This window comes from Thunnus thynnus, chromosome 3 (assembly GCF_963924715.1).
Source record: "Thunnus thynnus chromosome 3, fThuThy2.1, whole genome shotgun sequence".
NCBI classification, from domain to species: domain Eukaryota; kingdom Metazoa; phylum Chordata; class Actinopteri; order Scombriformes; family Scombridae; genus Thunnus; species Thunnus thynnus.
This window is the reverse complement of record NC_089519.1, coordinates 27,143,766-27,162,682: the sequence shown is the minus strand read 5'-3', so window position 1 is coordinate 27,162,682 and position 18,917 is coordinate 27,143,766. Positions and strand designations below refer to the sequence as shown.

Here is an 18,917-nt window from a genome sequence, read left to right as displayed (position 1 = left end):
AAACAGAGTAAATGAAACTTCTGTAGAAAAGATTCATCATATATCATATATTCTCTGTATATATAGTAGCTGTTGTTCAAATGTCAGTGCAGATGGCTCCAGAACTCATAAACTAAACTCTGAAGATTATGTCTGGGATAACTTCAGTATCTGAACAACCACAGATAACAGACACAAGTAAAAGAGGAGGGATTATACAAATACAAATACCCAACTGGTTGGTGCACACTCTCTGAACACTTAGTCCATATTAAAGTGAAGTCCCATTTGGCAAGATTTTTTTCTCCTGAGAAGGTTACATGATTTTAATATTGCATGTGCTGATCAGTACTTTTAATCCCAACCTTGTCTCATGTAATTTGGCCGTAAAATATTAGGTTCGGTTACCACAGAACCGACCTCCTCCAGTGATATTAATCCTGTCCAAATTGATTTTAAATCTAGTATAAAATGTATGTTTCACTCCTTTTTAATTCTAACTCCCTTTTAATTCTATTCTTTTGGATTCTATGTTGAGCACAGGGAAGTAAAATTCAGTTAGATTAAACATTTTGGACATGTGTTCTTACTAATTAAGTAAATCTGTGCAAAAGTGATGTTACCCTACACATAAAGTCTAAGTAAACACCAGTTGTATTTGCATGTGGGTGAGTAAGGATCCCCTCTAGACAGAGAAGCAGTGTAATAATGTGAGTACATGCCTACGTGAGACGGTTTGCGCTCAAATTAATTTCAGCATTTGTCACAGCTGTTGACCTGAACATATTGAAAATGCATTATAGGACATTCGCTTAAACACAATGACAACTTTAGGCCTCATTGCAGTTTGACAGGTTAAGTCCTGATAATTGTGGCTAACATTTTCTGGGGCTTATTTTGGAAAAGGCATGCAACCATATTCTGACACGAATGTGGAAAGTGCCTTAGCAGCTGGCTGACGTGATGAGAGGCACTAGATGGATGGCATAACATTAACATATATTAGACCTTGCTGACAATTTTACAGGCTTGATTAGGATGAGAAGACGGTAAAGATCAGAAGAAATGAGCAGTAGTTTCTGAGATTCCCTTCCTGTTTTAGTGGATAAAGTCTTAAGATAGATTTTGGTTTATAACAAAACATTCTCATTATACTGTCTAGTTTTAACAAGAAAACATTTTCATGGTAGCAAAAAGCTGTAGAAATGATTTCTTCTCACTGTGGCAGCTCTGCATTTCCACATGACATAGAACAAACAGCAACACTTCACACGGTGTGAAGCATCATTACAAGTTTTCTCATTAGCACTAGAAGCTAAAAAGGATTGGAATGTATCTTAAGTATTTTGTTGTCTCACCTTCTCAAAAGTTTCTCTAGTCTGATGTAATAACTGGAAGTACTGTAGCATGTATTAAGAGCCCTGTTTCAGACACCCAACACTAACTGAGCTAAGTCATAGTTATGTATAAAGTGTCAGTAGTTATGCATGGGAGGACTGTTATGTGAGACTATATAGAAAATGTGATACCTCCTGACACAACTGGGTTCATGTAAAAATGTGAAAAACTGAAGTTCCACTTTGATGCAAAAAATAAAACAAAACCAAAAAAAACAAATAAATCAATTTTTCGTTTCACAAAGTAAATTTTCAAGATGAAAGAATACTAGTAAATAAAGCATGTAAATATATTTATTTTGCTTTTTTTTTTAACTTCCTTTCACATAGCATTTAAAACAACATAAAAATTAATTTTATTTGTAACTATTCTATCTTCATACAAAATCAGTTGGCAGTGTATATGGCAACTTAATTAAACTACCAGGAAATAATCAGAGGTGATTGCACAAAAGTCCTTGTTACATAAATATCAAAAATTAATCTTACTGCTCATTTAAAAAAAGGAAGTGACTTGGAATTTTATAGGTTATTATTTGTGCTCTAGGCTTTTGTGTTGCCAAAAATATGTAATATGAACAACTGGCAAATGTATGACTGAGTTTGTTAGATAAAAGTGTTTTCAAGAGACTAAGATGCACTTTAATAACTGTCTCAAGAAAAACCCATTGGAATAGTAGTGAATTGACTTGTGAATAATCTTTACAAGAACTCTAAACAACAAGTGTAATAAAGTGTCTTTTAGAGAGGTATAAACTCTTTATGAAGGCTAACACTTTCATTTTTAATGTACAATAATATACTATATATACCCACAATTTTATGTGGCTGCCACGATGAAAGGTTTCCAAACCTATTGCTGGTCAGAAGGAAGTAAGTGTAGTAAGGACTACATCAAGCCATGCATCGTGGGATTCTTACAGTCCCTCAAGACCCAATCCTCACCCTCTTACATTACGTCCTCGTAAATCTATCTCTGAGAAACACACATACACACACACACAGGGGTAAATCATGGGTCTGGCGTCGCAGGCTGTCGGCGTCCAAATGATGGTCAGATTATAAACAGGATCATGTTTCCTGGGGACAGATCAGCGGCGACACAGCAGCTGTGGCCATGGTGTAATGTTATGGCTGGACACTGGAAGAAGACCCAACAGGCTCTACACCTCAGAAGAACTCTGACTATCTTTCCAATAGACCTTTTTAAGCTTTTAAATACAGAATCTACAGCACTCTCTAAGGCTGGTGATAGATCATTAGCAGCGTATGCATTTCAGCATGCATATCATGTATACAGTACTGGAGGGGCACCAAATGTTTCCATTAATATTCAGTGGGTGCTTCTCCAAAATATAAAACTTAAATGTAATACTAACAAGGGAAGCAGTGGGAATAAATGTTAACAGATCAAACACTTGTTATTCTATCATTTCTAATAATGACTGAACTTATATGTCAATTCCCAGAACTTTTCCCTACACTGGATTCTACTATATTTTTACAGAATGAAAACCAAATGTACTAAATGAATGGATGATCCACAAGGGACCTTAATTTCCAAAGAGTTGTTTTCAATTCCTGTCCTAGTTTAGCTGACCAAAACATTTGGCATGTTGAGTTTCTTTCGAGTCATTTTATTTTCTTATTTTCCCGTGGTTTATCCACCGACTGTAATTTAGGCATTGGTAGGCCACCATGGAGACTAGTGCGTATATAATTACTGAGTGTAATAGCTCTGGGACTGCAAATACACCAGTCACAGCTATAAGCCGCAGAAAGCTGTGATGTCCAACAGCACAAGCCCATCAAGTCTCATTAGTCTGTTGAGTGACGCACAGGGACCCCTTTGGTTCATATCAGTGGACAAATAGGGTCTGAGCATTGAATCGCTTTGAAATATAAGATGCTGTAATAAATAAGATAGCAAGCTCATCCTCCTGTATTTCTTTATTAGAAGAACATTACTGTTGATTTGACCGGAAACCGTTCCTATCATGGCATGCCTACTCTTCTCCTCTTGACAACATGGTGCTTTTCCACACAAAAAGAGTTTTAATATTGATTACCTTTTAGGCACAAATTCAATTCTACAGACAGAAGATAAGTAACAGTAACTTTATTATGGACATTTGACACAGTAATGTCTGTGTGTGCTATTATAATTATTTGAAAAAAATATTGGAGATAGCACTCGATGACAAAGCAGTATTTAATCAACACCATTTGAGATTGAGGTTAAAGGATACCAGAAATTGGCAGAAGTTAAATGCACCACTATGCTCTTGCTCTTGTTGATGAGAAAATTGTCAATTAGCCTTATAAGTTCTGATACTAAAAGAAATGTCCTGAAAAACAATAACATGAAGAAAAACTGCAGTGTCACTAAGTAAAACACAAAAGTAAAGGGAAAGGATAAAAATAGACGAAACAAGCAAATGTGTCAGCAAAAATAATACTGATAAAACACTTCTAAACCATATTTAAGAATTTTGCTTTTTGCAGCTACATGGCTACTATATATTGCTTGTGTTGTTTTTGAAGGTCATCAAACCAACCAGTCTTACCCTGCAGATCAGAAGAATGCCAGTAAAAGAGACCACTTCCATACTATAAATAATTCAAAGGAGGACGTCAGTAACTATTTAAAATGCTTTATGCTGCTGTACACGTTTTACCCATCCTTTATTTTGTTTCCCTTTTGTTTCAGAGTGTTAATATGATTAAAAAGGCAAAACAACTGATAATGTACTGTTAATGTATTTTGGTCGGATGGTCAAAAGAAAAAATATCAGAATTTTTCCAATTCCCTTTTTATGCTGTCTTGTTTCCCTGTCCTCCATCTCAAGACCACAACTTTGCTTTGAGTCCGACATATTTTAAGATGTTGCAAACCGTACAATGCCTTACAGAGGACTCTAAATCTCCATTTATGGATGCATTCCTCTTTCACTTGCATATCTTCCTCCATACTTAGCTTGTGGAGGGAGTGATTCAAGGTATGTGGAACCTATATCAGTGATGGGACTCCAAGATAGCCACTAATATTATAAAAGACATCACCCTAATAATAAATAAAGCAGAATATATCAATACTTAATTTCAGGGTCACAGTTTTAATGGAAATCATTATTTATATACAGCACCAGTCAAACGTCTCATTCAAGGAAATGGGAAGGTGTGTCCAAACTTTTGACTGGTACTGTATATTCATTATAATATATACTAATTATATACATCTAATCAGTTTTTTTTTTTTTAAATCCTTACATCATTTTAGCAGAGCACTTAAGAGTCTTTTTCATGTGTGTGCGTACATGTGTAGACAGCAGGAGAGAGTGAACAGTTATTGGAGATAAGCCGACTATGACCTCAAGGGTCCTGACCCTCAAGTGGTCACTCAGACTGAGACATACTCACAGGATGTCAACAGATTAAGCTCCTTAGCAAATCTATTTAAAGACTCAACCCAAAAGTGGTCTAATAGACATTTTCTATTCAGGTATTCCTATATAGAAACGTCTGTCAACTGCAAGCTTAATGAGATTCTGGAAGAAATATTAATGCACACTAGGTGCAATATTCTGTGAAAATTAGTACCACTGTTTATTATCTGCACTGATGGCCTGAAGGAACAAGCCTGGACTGATTGAGATGAAACTGAAATGCACAGCAGAGCAATCTGTGTAAAATTTTACACTAGGAATCAGAGCAAATCCCTTTTCAACAAGTCAACAGAATGTCCCTGGAGATCAAACATAAATCTCAGTGGAGGCATGGAAACTGAAACCCAGCTGACATGGAAAATGACCCGTCCAAAAAAGGGAGAATTTAGAATTGCTTCATTCTTTAATTACTGAATTGGAGCCAAGTTATTTTAGTGGTGCGTTTTTGTGGTAAAAATGTGGGGAATGCAGGGTTGTGGTAAAAGGCTTGGGAATCAAAATAAGAGTCTAGCTATAAGGAACTACCCATTGTTTGCTTTAAGTTGACACTGTATTTTACAGATTTCAGTTCTTCTGGTGCTACAAGTATTCATTATCCAGGCATACATAAAAGACATAAAAAAGTAAACATATTTCAACAATACAGTGCTAAACAATACAAGAGAAGGATAATTTTAATAGTAGTTCAAATTTCCACAGTGATCATAAGTAAATTACATTGACATACTGAGGCTTTTTCATTTTATAATTTGAATCACAGGAAGTCAGCAAACACAGTCAGTCTTGATGCAAATAATCCTTTACTTAAAAGCTATTATAAGTAGAAGAAACTTGATAACTTCAGTAACCCCCTTGAGTCCTTTAAGAAGTCAGTCTACTCCATCAGAACTGCTCATTGGATGGTAGAACAGCTTTGGAAACCCCCTACCCACACACCTTTCCAATGTCGAAATGAGGGGAGGAGGGGTGGGTGGGGGCTGAATCAGACCATTTCTGTAACTTTTTAAAACAGAAAATCCAACATTCACACTCTCTTCACTCCCTCTCGGCCAGGTGTGTGCAGGTGAGAAAGTAAGCAGGGGTTGTACTATTCCTCCCTGCATTATTTATAACTGAACAAATAGCACCAAATATCTCCATATGTTGTTGTGTCAACAAGTTTTTAATCGCCAACAAAGCTCTGCTAATTTGGTGAGGAACACGTTTCGTTTCCTGTAAATTCTTCACAATAAAAGTCTCCCATTATTTAGTCATTTAAAAGCTTTTAATATGAAGCAGTAAAGCAGGAAATGTTGGGTTTGCATCGGCGGTAACTTAACAGAACTCTGATACGGCTGCCCCTTGGCAGGCTTCCGGAAAGCTGACCAATCAGAACAGAATGGGCTCATCTGGAGGGGGGCCTTAAAGTGATAGGAACTAAGACTGCCAGTTAGAGACAGAGGCTGAACTGAGGGGCTTCGTAAAGGGCCAGTATAAGATGTATGAGGAGTTTTTGGAACTGTGAATCATGCAAAGCTACTCAACTGGAATCCAAGATTAAAAATATAGAGCTGGAAATGAGCATAATAGGTCCACTATCTCTGCACCACAGACCACCACACCAACTCCCTTTTTATGCTGTCTTGTTTCCCTGTCCTCCATCTCAAGACCACGACTGTGCACCACAGACCTGTGTAGTCGTTCCAAATCGTACCCTGTGACAAACAGCAAAAAAAAAACAAACAAAAAAAAACCAAAAACAAAGTGCAACTCAAACTACACCAAGATTGTGTAATCATTCCGCAAAAAAATTTGAAAATCTATTTCAGCGTGTGGTCTTAAGTCCTAATCAGCAACATGGTCGGTTACAGAATTTTAATGTACAATGTAAAGGCATGAGTTAAAATCCTTGCTGAGTGTAGTTCTTAGCTGCTTCTTAGTGTTAAAATCCTTTAATGCATAGATGAGAATGATTATACTGCTTATACCTTGATCATTTGCAAAATATCTAAAATATCACATTTTTGGTGATCATTTTTGGACTTTTACACTTGTTCATTGGGTTGATATCAATTCAACACACTGCCATGGTTATATACTGTGGGGTGTATATGAATTAAGAACAATGACTAAAGATAAGCACCAAACAGTTTAAACCCATAACCTCCAGCCAGTAAGAAATATGGTAAGTATTGGTTTAAAGCAAAATAAATACTTTACATAGGGGAATTGATGAATTATTTAAAAAATTAGAAACATTTCTGACAGCTATGGTAAGTGCAGTACAAATGAGTCTTTACATAAAGCACTGTTTGAAACTTTTGTTTCATACAAATACAGAGCTAGATCAGGTCATTTTATAAGGAGGGTTTTATCAGCACTGTGTAATTGTTCTAACACCACATTACTGCCACTAGTTGAACAACAGCCACTTCCAACAAAGCCTCTGTTATCAGCCTTGTTTGTTCAACCTTGCCACTCATTAGCAGACCCCCCTCTGGCTGTATGAATGGGTAGGGGAGGTCAATACACTGACCCTGCGTGCCCACTCACTGCCCATACTGCAAACAACAGAGGCCCGTGTGTTCTGCAGATTGCATCACAACCCCACTAACGAGCAGAGCCATTGGCCTGAGAGCACTAATGCAATTATGCAACACAAACCCCTGTACTGTGAGTCGGAGCTATGGGAGAAGACTGAATTGAATGCGACAATTCGTGGGGTTGTTATCTTACCATGTCTATATAGAACTAAAGATGCGTTAACTATATAGTGCTCTGATGTTCATGGAGAGGAAGAGAGAGATACAGAAAAAAGAGCACGGACAAGAATGAAATAAAAATATAAATGAAAAACACACAGATGAAAAGATGATGCATATTGCAGAAATGTTGTTGAAATTACAAACAGGAAATCATTTGAGGAAGCAGACACAGAATAAATGACATACTATTGAAAAATAGAAAGACGCTGATATTAGCATGTAGTGTTATGTAAGCTGTCTGGCTAAAGCTGTCTGGGGGCACAACATCACCAGTAAACAACACTTCGAGGGCTGCCACTGTTTCATCTCTTTTTCTCCAAGATTAGTGCACTACATGTAGAGCTCTGTAATGACGGCTAGTGACTACAATATTAGAGAACCTCAGGCTACAAATGGGGACAAACACAACAAGCTAATGTGGGTACAGTAGATGAAGGATGACTATGTTACATGGAGGTGAAAATGATTTAAATTTAAAATTTAAATTTAATTTAAAAAATGAAGCATGAGCTTTTCCTGACTAGACATTTTGACTTTGTGCAGTAACTGGGCTCTAGTGGCTTTAGCATTTCCAAATGGCTGAGTTAAGTGTTGGTCACCTCAGAATCTAACATTTTTAGCTTAAAATGTGATGGTTTAACACCTGCAGACAAACAAAACCACTACATTTAACACACTCATAACCTCACAAACAGCAACGCCAACTTATGTCAAACGGAAAAATTCAGTTGTGTCTTTTCTTTTCTTAAGAGTGGGTGTTCATGACGCAAATTGCCTAAAACAAGTAACCGGACAGGATCTGTGATTGGCACTGTAACACAAACAGATTATATAAAACACAGCATTGAGGGTACATGTCAACTTTTAAACATGAGTTTTCCAATTATTTCCAAAGACTTTTTTCAAACAAAAGCAGATTCAACTGCTATATAGTCCAGCATGACTAAACTTAATTTACCTTCACTTAAAGGTGTAGAGTTTAAGTGTTCACTTAAAGGTGGCAGACTTGGCAGAAATGGAATATAATATTCATAAGTATGTTTTAATTAGTGCTTAATCATCTGAAAATAAGAATAGTTGTGTTTTTCATTACCTTAGAATGAGCCCTTTATATCTACATAGGGAGTGGGTCCTCTTCCATGGAGCCCACCATGTTGCACCGCTATGTTTCTACAGTAGACTAGAATGGACAAACCAAACCATGGCTCTAGAGAGTGCATTTTGCGTTTGCCTTTTTAGCAAGTTTCGCGGCCACAGTATGTTCTCCTACAAGCTTGGAAGGGGAGGGGAGGGGAGGGGTATTCAGTCGGTTGTAATCTGCAACCCCACTGCTAGATGCCACTACCTACACATGGGACCTTTAATGTACTCTTTAACAAGTGACAGGGATTTTTATATACAACTTTCTTAAACTCTAACCTGAATCCAATGTGGTACCAATGCAAAAGGCTTAATAATTTGACTGCATATGATACAGTCTGTTAATTAAGAGGCCTGCCTCAAATGTGTTGAAAGAGGCCTAAGGGAGGAGAGACATTCAGAGGGAGGCAGAAATGAGCTTTTTCAAGCACTTGAATAGTAAACAGTCTTATCTAAAGAATGAGGGAGGATGGTGGAGCAGTGGCAAAGAAATTTACAATGACAAATGGTCTATCTTTGCACTTCCAGCTAAATTCTTCGTAAACACTGCTTATTATTAATCACTTTTGTGGAGAAGATTGTTCTCTGCAAAATACAACAAGACAGCAAGAAAAAAAAATTGTTCTAATGACTGTGTGAAGGTCAATTTAGCTATCTTGTACAATAATTTGATGACTTAATTAAATGTAAATTACATCCCACCTTAACACTGTATTTGAGAAAGACTTTAAATGCTTGCTGATTTATAACATTTTCTAAATCTAATGGAGGAAATAAACAAAATACTTGATAACAGTTTATCATTTGAAGCAAGGCGTACATTAAAGCAGGATGGCTATCAGTGGTGACTAAGATTACATTCCCCATACATAGTCTGGATTCCCCAGGTACCAGTGTTAAGTGTAGAGCATGAAGATAAGAGGAACTTGATTAGCAGGGGTGCTATATTTACTGCCATTAGACAGGACCCTTTACCCTCTAAGGTGGTCCGGAGCAATGGGAAAATCTATCTGAGGAATCTTTATGTGCTTGGGGTGTAAGGCAAGAGGAAATACTGTCATTTTAACATTTTTAATTACTAATATTCACCATGGGTTAAAAGGACATGGTAAACTTCACGATCCCAACAGGATACAAGTGTCTCAGAGAGGTGACAGTTTATCTGTTTAAATTAAGAAGAACACATCAAACACTCTGCATAAGAGGATTTTTTGTTTATGTGTGTATGAGTATTATGATGGTCAGTGAACAAAACCGTTAACTATGAACCTTTTTTGAAGCTTTGTTGGTATAATGGTGACAAGCAATACAAGCAGTGAGAGAAATATGAATGACCAAATTCCTAAATACAAAGACATCTTTAAAAGGTATTATCCATCTAAGACAGAGCAAAAAAAAGACACCTGGTTACTGTGAGTATCACACATTCACATGAGACTGAAACTCAAGCCCCTTGTGTTTGCTGTTATTGTGTAAAGGCAACTTTTAAATGTCTTTGTCCTTTTGTACATTCGCTTTTAAACAAATAGCCAGTATCAGGAAGGAATGAGGAAGAGGAGGGGCATAACAGAGTGACAGTAACAAGGGGATAAAAGTTTTAAAGCTGCTGAAAACTGAAACAATGGTATTTCTGTACAGCCCTGTTAAGCTCCATGATTTGCAGAATCACATACCTCAAAACATTTTGTAGTTTATTCTAGACATAAGGCCTGTCCTGTTCAAAAGCAATTCTTTTCTGTCTCTCTCAAAGAGTAACTACTTACCTACATCACTGGTGATACAGATTCAGCCAGACAATCAATCTCTGTTCCAATAATGTTTGGGACAGAGACTGGAAACACATTAAGTTTTGGAAGGACTACAATTATTGATTTATCTGTATTAATAATGACACATCTAGCATGGATAAATGGAGTGTGTTCCCTGTGATGTTTATAGGGAACAAACAAAGTGTCTCTTGGTATATCGAGTCCGGGAGAAAGGGAACTGAACCACGAACCGAAGCTGGGAACCACCCCCTAACTGTGTACCGAAGGGGTCAAGGTGACATTCCACAACACCTCTGAGACTGGTCTAATGGAGGGATTGGTGCATGGCTATTGTTGAGTGGGAAAGAAGAGACTATGAAAAAGAGTGTAACAAGAGATGGAAGTATGTAAAAAGGACAGAGGGAGGGAAATTAAGATTCTGGGTCAAAATTATGGGAAAGTAAGTGGTAAATAGAAAAGGAAAGGAGGCCAAGGCAGTTTTGGGGGTCTTAAATGAACCTTTTTGTTCACATTTAATCTATAAAGATACAAAAAAATAAAATGAAGTTCAACAGGTGAACTTTTGTTGTATGTACAATACATTTAATTCTAACTTTCCCTTTTTTAGTTAAAAAAAATCTGGAACATTATTTTTTTCTGAAGCCTGAATAAATGTGCTTGAGTTCAAGTATAAAACTTTTCAACCCTCAAAACTGTTATTTACTGATGCTATTTCAGAGGTGGCTGCGGTTGAAACCACTGTTTTATTTGACACCATTTCCCCTGTCCACTGTCACAAAAGACAAAAATTATACTCTCAGTCTATAATTGTGGGTTTTGGCAGAAGAGATAAATATAATTCTGTTTTGGTATTCAGGCTGTAAAAGCTGTACAGATCTCTTCTAATTTGCATTCGCTTTCAAACATAGATGCGCTCATAGAAAGTAACTATATATCAAATGAGTATTGTATGATTTGTTTGTGTGCGTATTCAAGTGCCACATTAAAGATTTTTTTACAGCACTTTAAAATAAATTATACGTTCAAATATTTTATGGATACTCTTATGAATTTGGAAGGTAGGAATTAAACCTGTATTGGTGAACCTATAATGCTCTGATGCTTGCTTAAATTCATTTTTAAAAACTGAAATTTAGTAAATAAAGTTCCCCTGTGTTTGGCAAGAAAATGCGCATGAGCACATTATTCACTTGTTATTCACAGCAGTCTTTTGTGACATTTAACCCCCAAGCCTGACCTCTCAACCGGCAGAGTGCAGGTGCAACAATCCATCAAGCAGAAAAAGTTTAACTCTTACCGTCATAAAACCAAAAGACTGGAGACTTGCTAAGAAGAGTCAGGTATAGGTGAGCTGTGTGCCCAAATGCCTTTTCCTTCCTCTCTCTTCTTATATTCAGATTTTTTTTTTTCTTTCTTCTTCCCACTGCTCAGAATAGATCTCTCCTCCTGGTCAAACTTTATTCCGAGATGTGACCCTGCCTAAAGCCTGGGAAACACAGAGACAACAGAACGAGGAGAAAGTTAGAGAGCCAAAGAGAGGGAGTGACAGGGAAAGAGAGTTCCCTGTTTGGGTGAAGCAGTGATCAGATACGGCTATTTTCAGACTCAGGCATGCTCGTCTATGAGACTGGAAAGTTACCCCCAGTGTAGATGGGTGGGGGCTAAGTGACAGGGCTGACTATCTCTATTTTACCACACGCACACATGTTTTCATGCATGCATACCATACAGTATGCACACAGAAACACGCGAAGACAGGCTATATCTATTACACACTTTCTGTCACATACTGTACAAACACCAGCACAGTCACATCACATACACATTGTCATTCTATGGTACAGATTACACCAGGTAAGTTCACCTTTGATGATTTATGCATAATTAAATGGACTTAGGTTAGGGCAGCAGTGGGCGTGAGCAGACAGAGAGAGCCTCCACATGCCCGTCTCTCCTCCCAGGCTTTAATGTCACACGCAGGAGCCGATGTCGTCAGTGTGGGGCTATGTAAAGTGGACAACTCCACACGGAAACTGACAAGAGTGTCAAATCGTTCTCACATGAGATTTTCATTCACTTTCTGTTGCTGACACTTTGATTGCCTGTCAAGGAGGGTGAGGGCCAGCTCGCTGAGAGATGTGCAAATGTACATGCGTACACATGAGGAAGCAGGCACACACACTCTTTCTCTTTTTATCACAAATAAACCATGTGCAGTCAGTGTTAAATCTGACTGTAAATATATACAGACTAATTATGTGTCCACTCACCTGTGTCATTAATAATTTTACTGCTGTGTAATCCATATGGGAATGTATATTTGGAAATGACCACACACATACACACACAGGCTGAATATACACAGGCGAGAGGTCAGCCAGAAGCACCTAGACCCCAGACTCCCTGCTATTCCCAGAATGATGATGTAACTACTGCTATTAGCATCTCATATTTAAAGCCTGGACACCTAAAACCAGCTGGGAAGCTACTGTGCAATATGCTATTTGGACCACTTCCACCTCCTCCCTTCACACCAATACTCCACAATAAACAACAGAGACAAAAATCAGCAACTGACAAATAACTGCATAGTAAGGGTTCAGCAAGAGTTCAGTAGTCACTACAAAAAAAGAAATTCATTAACTTATGGTAATGAAGCTCCATTAGTAGACAGTGAATGCTGATAAGATGACTTACTTTTCACAGCAAAAAATAGAAAGCCTCAACGACTGTAACAGCACTGCAACTGACAATGATTTCCTTGATTACTCAATTGGTCTATAAAATGTCAGATACAGAAAACGTCCATTAAAATTTCTTCGAATTGCTTGTTTTATCTGATATACAAAGATATTCAGTTTTACAATAATATAAAACAGAGAAAAGCAGCAAATCCTCACAACTGAGAAGGTGGAACCAGGGAATTGTTATCTTTTTGCTTGAAAAATGACTGAAACAATAAATTAATTATCAAAATAGGTGCCAATTATTTTTGTGTTGATTGACCAATCGATTAACCAACTAATCGTCTCAGCTCTAAGCTGTAACGGCCGAAATACACCTGGCGCGGTTGCGCACGACACGTCTGTCGCAGCATGGCCACAGCAAAGAGCATCCACCTTAATCAACTGAAGCTGCTACACTGACCATGGAAGTCATGCACACCTGTGCGGGCATCGTGCTGCTCATCTCTATTTTCACGTGGATGGTCTATTTTTTTCTTCTTTCTTCTTCTTCTTTTTTCTCTATGTGCAGCAGTGTAGCCCTCCAAAAGGTTAAAACTACATAGAAAACTACATAGAACAAAAGAAGAAGTACAATTTGGTTAAAAATGATTAAAATAATGCAACGCAGCAGTGCAACCTTGTGGGTTTTTTTTTTTCAATGCACATTAAAATAAATCAATCAAATCAATGTGTATCCATGATCCTGTAGTTAAAACAAACTATTAAGTGAATGAATTCAGCACCAGTTAATATAACCTATGCTTACAAACCCTGCATAACCAACTGCATTATAACTTGGCAAAACTCAACGGCTAGCACGCAACCGCACACTACAAAGACAGACTCCGTGTAGCAGGTAGGCTAATAAGCGCTGCTCTGACCTGCCCGGCCTACATGTTTCCACCGTAATGCAAACTATGACTGCTATTATGTTGTTAACTTCATTAGATAAAACAGTGAGGTGGCATCACCTTAGTCCACTGCCTTTTTTAGACATGGCATGAAAATAAACAAAACAATCACTTATGTGGATCTACATCGAAAATGGATTGATTGTTGCAAGTGTATCACGCTCAGCGGGGTGTCAACATGTTACCGACCTTTAAATCAAATCAAGCATGGATGCACTTGGTTGAGTTGTCCTGGATCAACACTATCTGTGTCTGCTGTCATCGTGCCAATGATGAAGTGGTAATGTAAAAATCCCATCTACACAGGCACAGATGACTGCAGTGATAAGTAGAACTCCTGCAGCTATGTCCCACACAACTCCCAAGCTTCAGACCTTGGGGGTCCGCTACAGTGATTGGTGTGTCAGCAGACGCGATCAAACAGCAGCTGCCCCCCAGAATCTTCTGGTCACGTGCCAAGGATCAGTGAGGTATGGTGAAAAGCTGACAACTGACAGGTGCTAATGATGTAACCTTGGGGCCAGAATCAGGGGAGTATCAGGGGACCAATAAGGTACTAAACAGGAAAAGCACCTGAGTTTAGTTCCCTATTAGAGATAGTATCTATCCACTACAGACATTATCCTTCAACCTACATGAGACTTTACAAAAGATAACCCACAAGATCTCCATCAACATCTGAACCGACATCTTACAAGCCAAAGTTCCTGACCTTTGATGGATTTGATGTTGCAGTTCTGGGTCACATCAACCTTCCATTTAAGCCAAATTTTGACCTTGATAAGCATTTCCTAGCCAGTTTTGCATGTGAAGGAATGATCTATAAAAACAATTAAACTAACATGACACAGAAGCAGCTTAGGAATGATCTCATTAAAGTACCAGAGCAAACTATTTTTATAGTGGTTGACACACACTCGCGCTCAAACACACCGACACTTTGACCTATGAGCCACTCCGGACTACAGTGGCCGCGTCGACATGGTCTCGCCCGTACAGTTTCAACACCTAATTCATTATCAGCGTCTGCAAGGCTCTGCCATTCCCAGTTAAGTAAGTGGTAGGATATAAAAAGCAGAGGAGCTGTGCATGTACACATAAGTAAGTGTCACTTACTGGAAAACACTTAAACTGGAAGCAAATCTAAAAAGGAAAGAAAAAAAAAACATCCGCAAATATAGTGTTCAACAGAGACAGGCCAACGTTTCCATGCTTTGATACAACAAAGTGCAGTGGACTATGAGCTAGAAACTCCAGTGTGCTTTTGTTGGTCCAAGTTTTAGATGTGAATCAAGACTGTAGAAGTAAACTAAAATACAGTTCAAACCAACAATAAAATTATTATTTATCTTAACTAACAACCCTTCAGAATTACCTGTTTTGATCAGTGATGGGCTGGATTGGCAGTGCTGCACAGAAAGTGGTGTATTTTTGTTTATAAAGAACAAAAATGATCAAAATAATGTTGTCACCATTCTGCATGTGTTTCTCAATTCACCATGGTCTGATATACAAGTGTACTAAAGGTGGTCTTCCAAAACTTAGCAGGACAAACAATTGTACTTAATTCCTCTGTGTTGTGTCGATGTCCAATCTTCTACTACTTATGAGCCTTTCAAAAAAAAAAAAAAAAAAAAATCAAGCCTTTTATAGCACTGTGATGAACTCATGTTTGCTCATCAGACCACTAAAATGGATAAATTAAAACTGTCTAGACTGGAATAGTATTTAAATGCCAAGCTGGATCTAAATTTAAAACCATAAAATGAAGGATGGTTGGGAATGACAAGTTGAAGTAATGATGTACCTGCAAATGAATTTAGTCACTTGTCACTGTGTATTTTGCAAACAGCACGGTAAGCTCATAAGGATTTGACCATTGAGAGAGCTCAGGGAGCAAGCATGTCCTGCAGGCGGCCCCTTTTATCAGTGAGACCATAAGAATTAGGCAAGCTTTTCACACATCACTTGAGCCATGACATCAGCCTCTGAAGAAGGGCAGAAGAGGGGAAGATGTGGGAGCAAAACACAGCAGAGGGAACAATGAGAGAGGAGAAGGCACCAAAACAAGGAAATAAACATGACAAAGGAAAATTAGAAGGAATTTGCGTGTGTGTGTGTGTGTGTGTGAGAGAGAGAGAGAGAGAGAAAGAGAGAGCGAGAAAGTGAACTGTGAGAGAGTAAACCCCTTTTACACTCTGTACTTTCAGAAAATGTATCACATTCTCCTATTCCCTGATGGCCTGCCTTGATCCCCTTTCCTCCTCTCTCTCTCTCCCTCTCTCAAACACACACACACACACTAACACACACACACACACACACACACCGTCTCTCTGAGTAACAACTCTAAACTGGCAGGTGCAACTGTGTTAATGCTAACAGAGACATACTTTCTGGCTCGTTAGCCATCAATCAAGTCAAAATGATATGATCGCCCATTATGTGTGTATGTTAAAGCCTCTATGAAAGGCTGTTTAAGCCCCTCATGAGACAAATAGCAGCCAACTGTTGCTTGTCATACTGCATCCTGCTGTGCCACTTCCTCTCCTCCAGACACAAGTATGCAGTCATAGAAATACATAAAATACTGCATCGGAGACAGTGTTCAGTATAGCCTACAGCACACACACCAACACACACACACACACACACACAGGCCAGGTAGGCCACAGTGGGAGTGGTATGAGGTTCCCGGAGTGATAGTGTTACACTTTGTGCATCCTGGACACCTCCCCGCTCTCCCTGTTCACCCAGCATTCAAATGGGTCTTACAGATAGCATCCATCTCGGCCAGCCTTTTCTTTTTTTTTCCCTCTCATTACATCATCTCTTTAAACCAGTTAGCAGGTAGCACCAAAGAAACAAAGGGGTTGACTATTCCTTACTGTTTTTGGAAAGATCTGGAACATACAACCTTATACATATACATATATATATATATATGACCTAAGCAACACAGATCAGTTTTAAAATATGACATAAAAAGCAGTATTGCAGTAGCACTCAGGACTCAGAGCACTGTTGGTTTTCATCCCACAGCCCTCTAAATGACAGACTGATTTAAACCTTTGATGGCACTATTGGCTTTACAGAGTCCATGTGAGGCATTTATAATACACCATACTCATAAGGTGTAGCAAAGGCATTGTTATGTTAGTGTTGTTATGGTACAACATAAAGTAGCTCCTCAGGCCACAAACTCAAGGATCCTATAGGTTCACTGAGAATTGAGGAAACCTAGAATAATGTCTTTTTACACATAAATACATTGATACTAATACACTGTATTTAAGTGCATGCTAACAATAGAGATTATCTTAAGCATTTGGGATTTAGGTTAAACATGCATGTCTCAATTTGTTTATTGCAACTGTATCAAGCTGGCTGTTAGTTACTGTGTACTATTCTCTCATGCTGACGGTCCTCTCTACTAATGTTAAGCAATCTTTTAACAGCTTAAAAGCTTGTGTTTTTCGATATTTGACATCATTCCAGCCCGACTGCATCTTCCTTAAATAAACTGGAAACATCAATCCAGCGGAATGCACTTTAGTGGAAGCAGAGCAGACCTTACCGCATCCAGGATGAGCTGATTCATTTCCCCTGGTCTCGCCGATAACAACTACGGGGTCATTGTTGCTTGTAACGCATTTAAAAACGCTCCAAAAATAACCTGTTTACCTCCTCAAACCGCTCAAATATTCAGCTCTGGATCGGATCCGCTGCAGCTGCTACAAAAGCGGCGCGGAAGGAAAGATATTAGCCCCGAACAACAACATAACTGATACTGTGTACCTACCTTAAAACGACTGCCTGCTCACTCGACTAATTCCTCAACATATCGCCAGGTAATCAGCCTCTTCCATGTGAAATGAGTGAAGTCCTCACTCAGACAGGCGCCGAAGTACACACACACACACACACACACACACACTCACACACAGGCAGCTACAGCGGCTGAGAAGCTAGTGCAGTGTCCGTGTGATGAAACCGTACACCTGTTTTTCGACGCGCATGGATGTTGCCGGTGTCGGTCAGCTAACTAAAGGCGACTTCCTCTCTCGGGGGTCACTGGGGCTCGCATAGCAATGCGGCGGAGCTGTCCTGCCCCCTTTCCTTTCCTCACGATGGTAACCTCCAAGGAAGAGGCGACGCGGCACAATTACCGCATGTCTTTTTTTTTTTTTTTTTTTTTTTTCTTGACCACAAGCGCCAGTCGCTCCGCGGCCACACACCGCTCTGCCGGGCTCGAAAACACTCACTGTCTGCCCACAAAAGGACTGAACCTGCCTCCCGTTTCCGTTTTTTTATTATAATTGAATGATGTAGTGGCTTCCTGCGCAAAATGGCCTCTGTTATTTTTCATTCAGCAACAGTCCACCGCGAGCTTCTCATTGGGTCGTTGTGTAGCCATGGCAACGCCCGCGGCTCAATCTGTGCTCGCAGAGGACACACAGCCGGCCTGTGTACAGCTCACTGCTAACAGGAAAGTGCCACTTTACCAAGTGTCTGCGATAGAAACGCACAAAAAGACTGAACCTCAGCTATGAGCTGTTGTGTTTAGAGACTATACCAGCTAATACATCCCACGAATAAGCTATACCGTGCCAAAATGTGTAGCATATGTTTCTCTGGCAGCATATCATGTTGTCATCAAACTGTTTGAAGGGAAATGCTGAGCTATTAATAAATGACAAGTAGCCTAAATTATAGCTTGACTTCCTTAGAATAACTGGACAGTTGTGGAGGTCGGCTTAACTTGCGTTTTACAGTTTGAAAGGCAATGAGAGAATAATCTACTA

At 38.8% G+C, this 18,917-nt stretch overlaps 1 protein-coding gene across 12 annotated transcripts in view; it reads right to left on the bottom strand.

Annotated features, from left to right (window-relative positions):
- The window catches only part of LOC137179956 (sorbin and SH3 domain-containing protein 2-like), a 54,114-nt gene extending 35,544 nt beyond the window's left edge, over positions 1–18,570 (bottom strand). Inside the window, exons 1-2 of one of the 12 annotated variants that reach the window (XM_067585079.1) lie at positions 17,915–18,570; positions 11,773–11,961 (exon numbers count right to left, since the gene is read on the bottom strand). The gene's annotated coding sequence lies outside the window, so the exon portion shown is untranslated. The remainder of the gene's footprint in view (positions 1–11,772; positions 11,962–17,914) is intronic. The other 11 variants (XM_067585081.1, XM_067585071.1, XM_067585068.1 and 8 more) reach the window with 11 other exon arrangements.
- Positions 18,571–18,917: the final 347 nt, after the last annotated feature.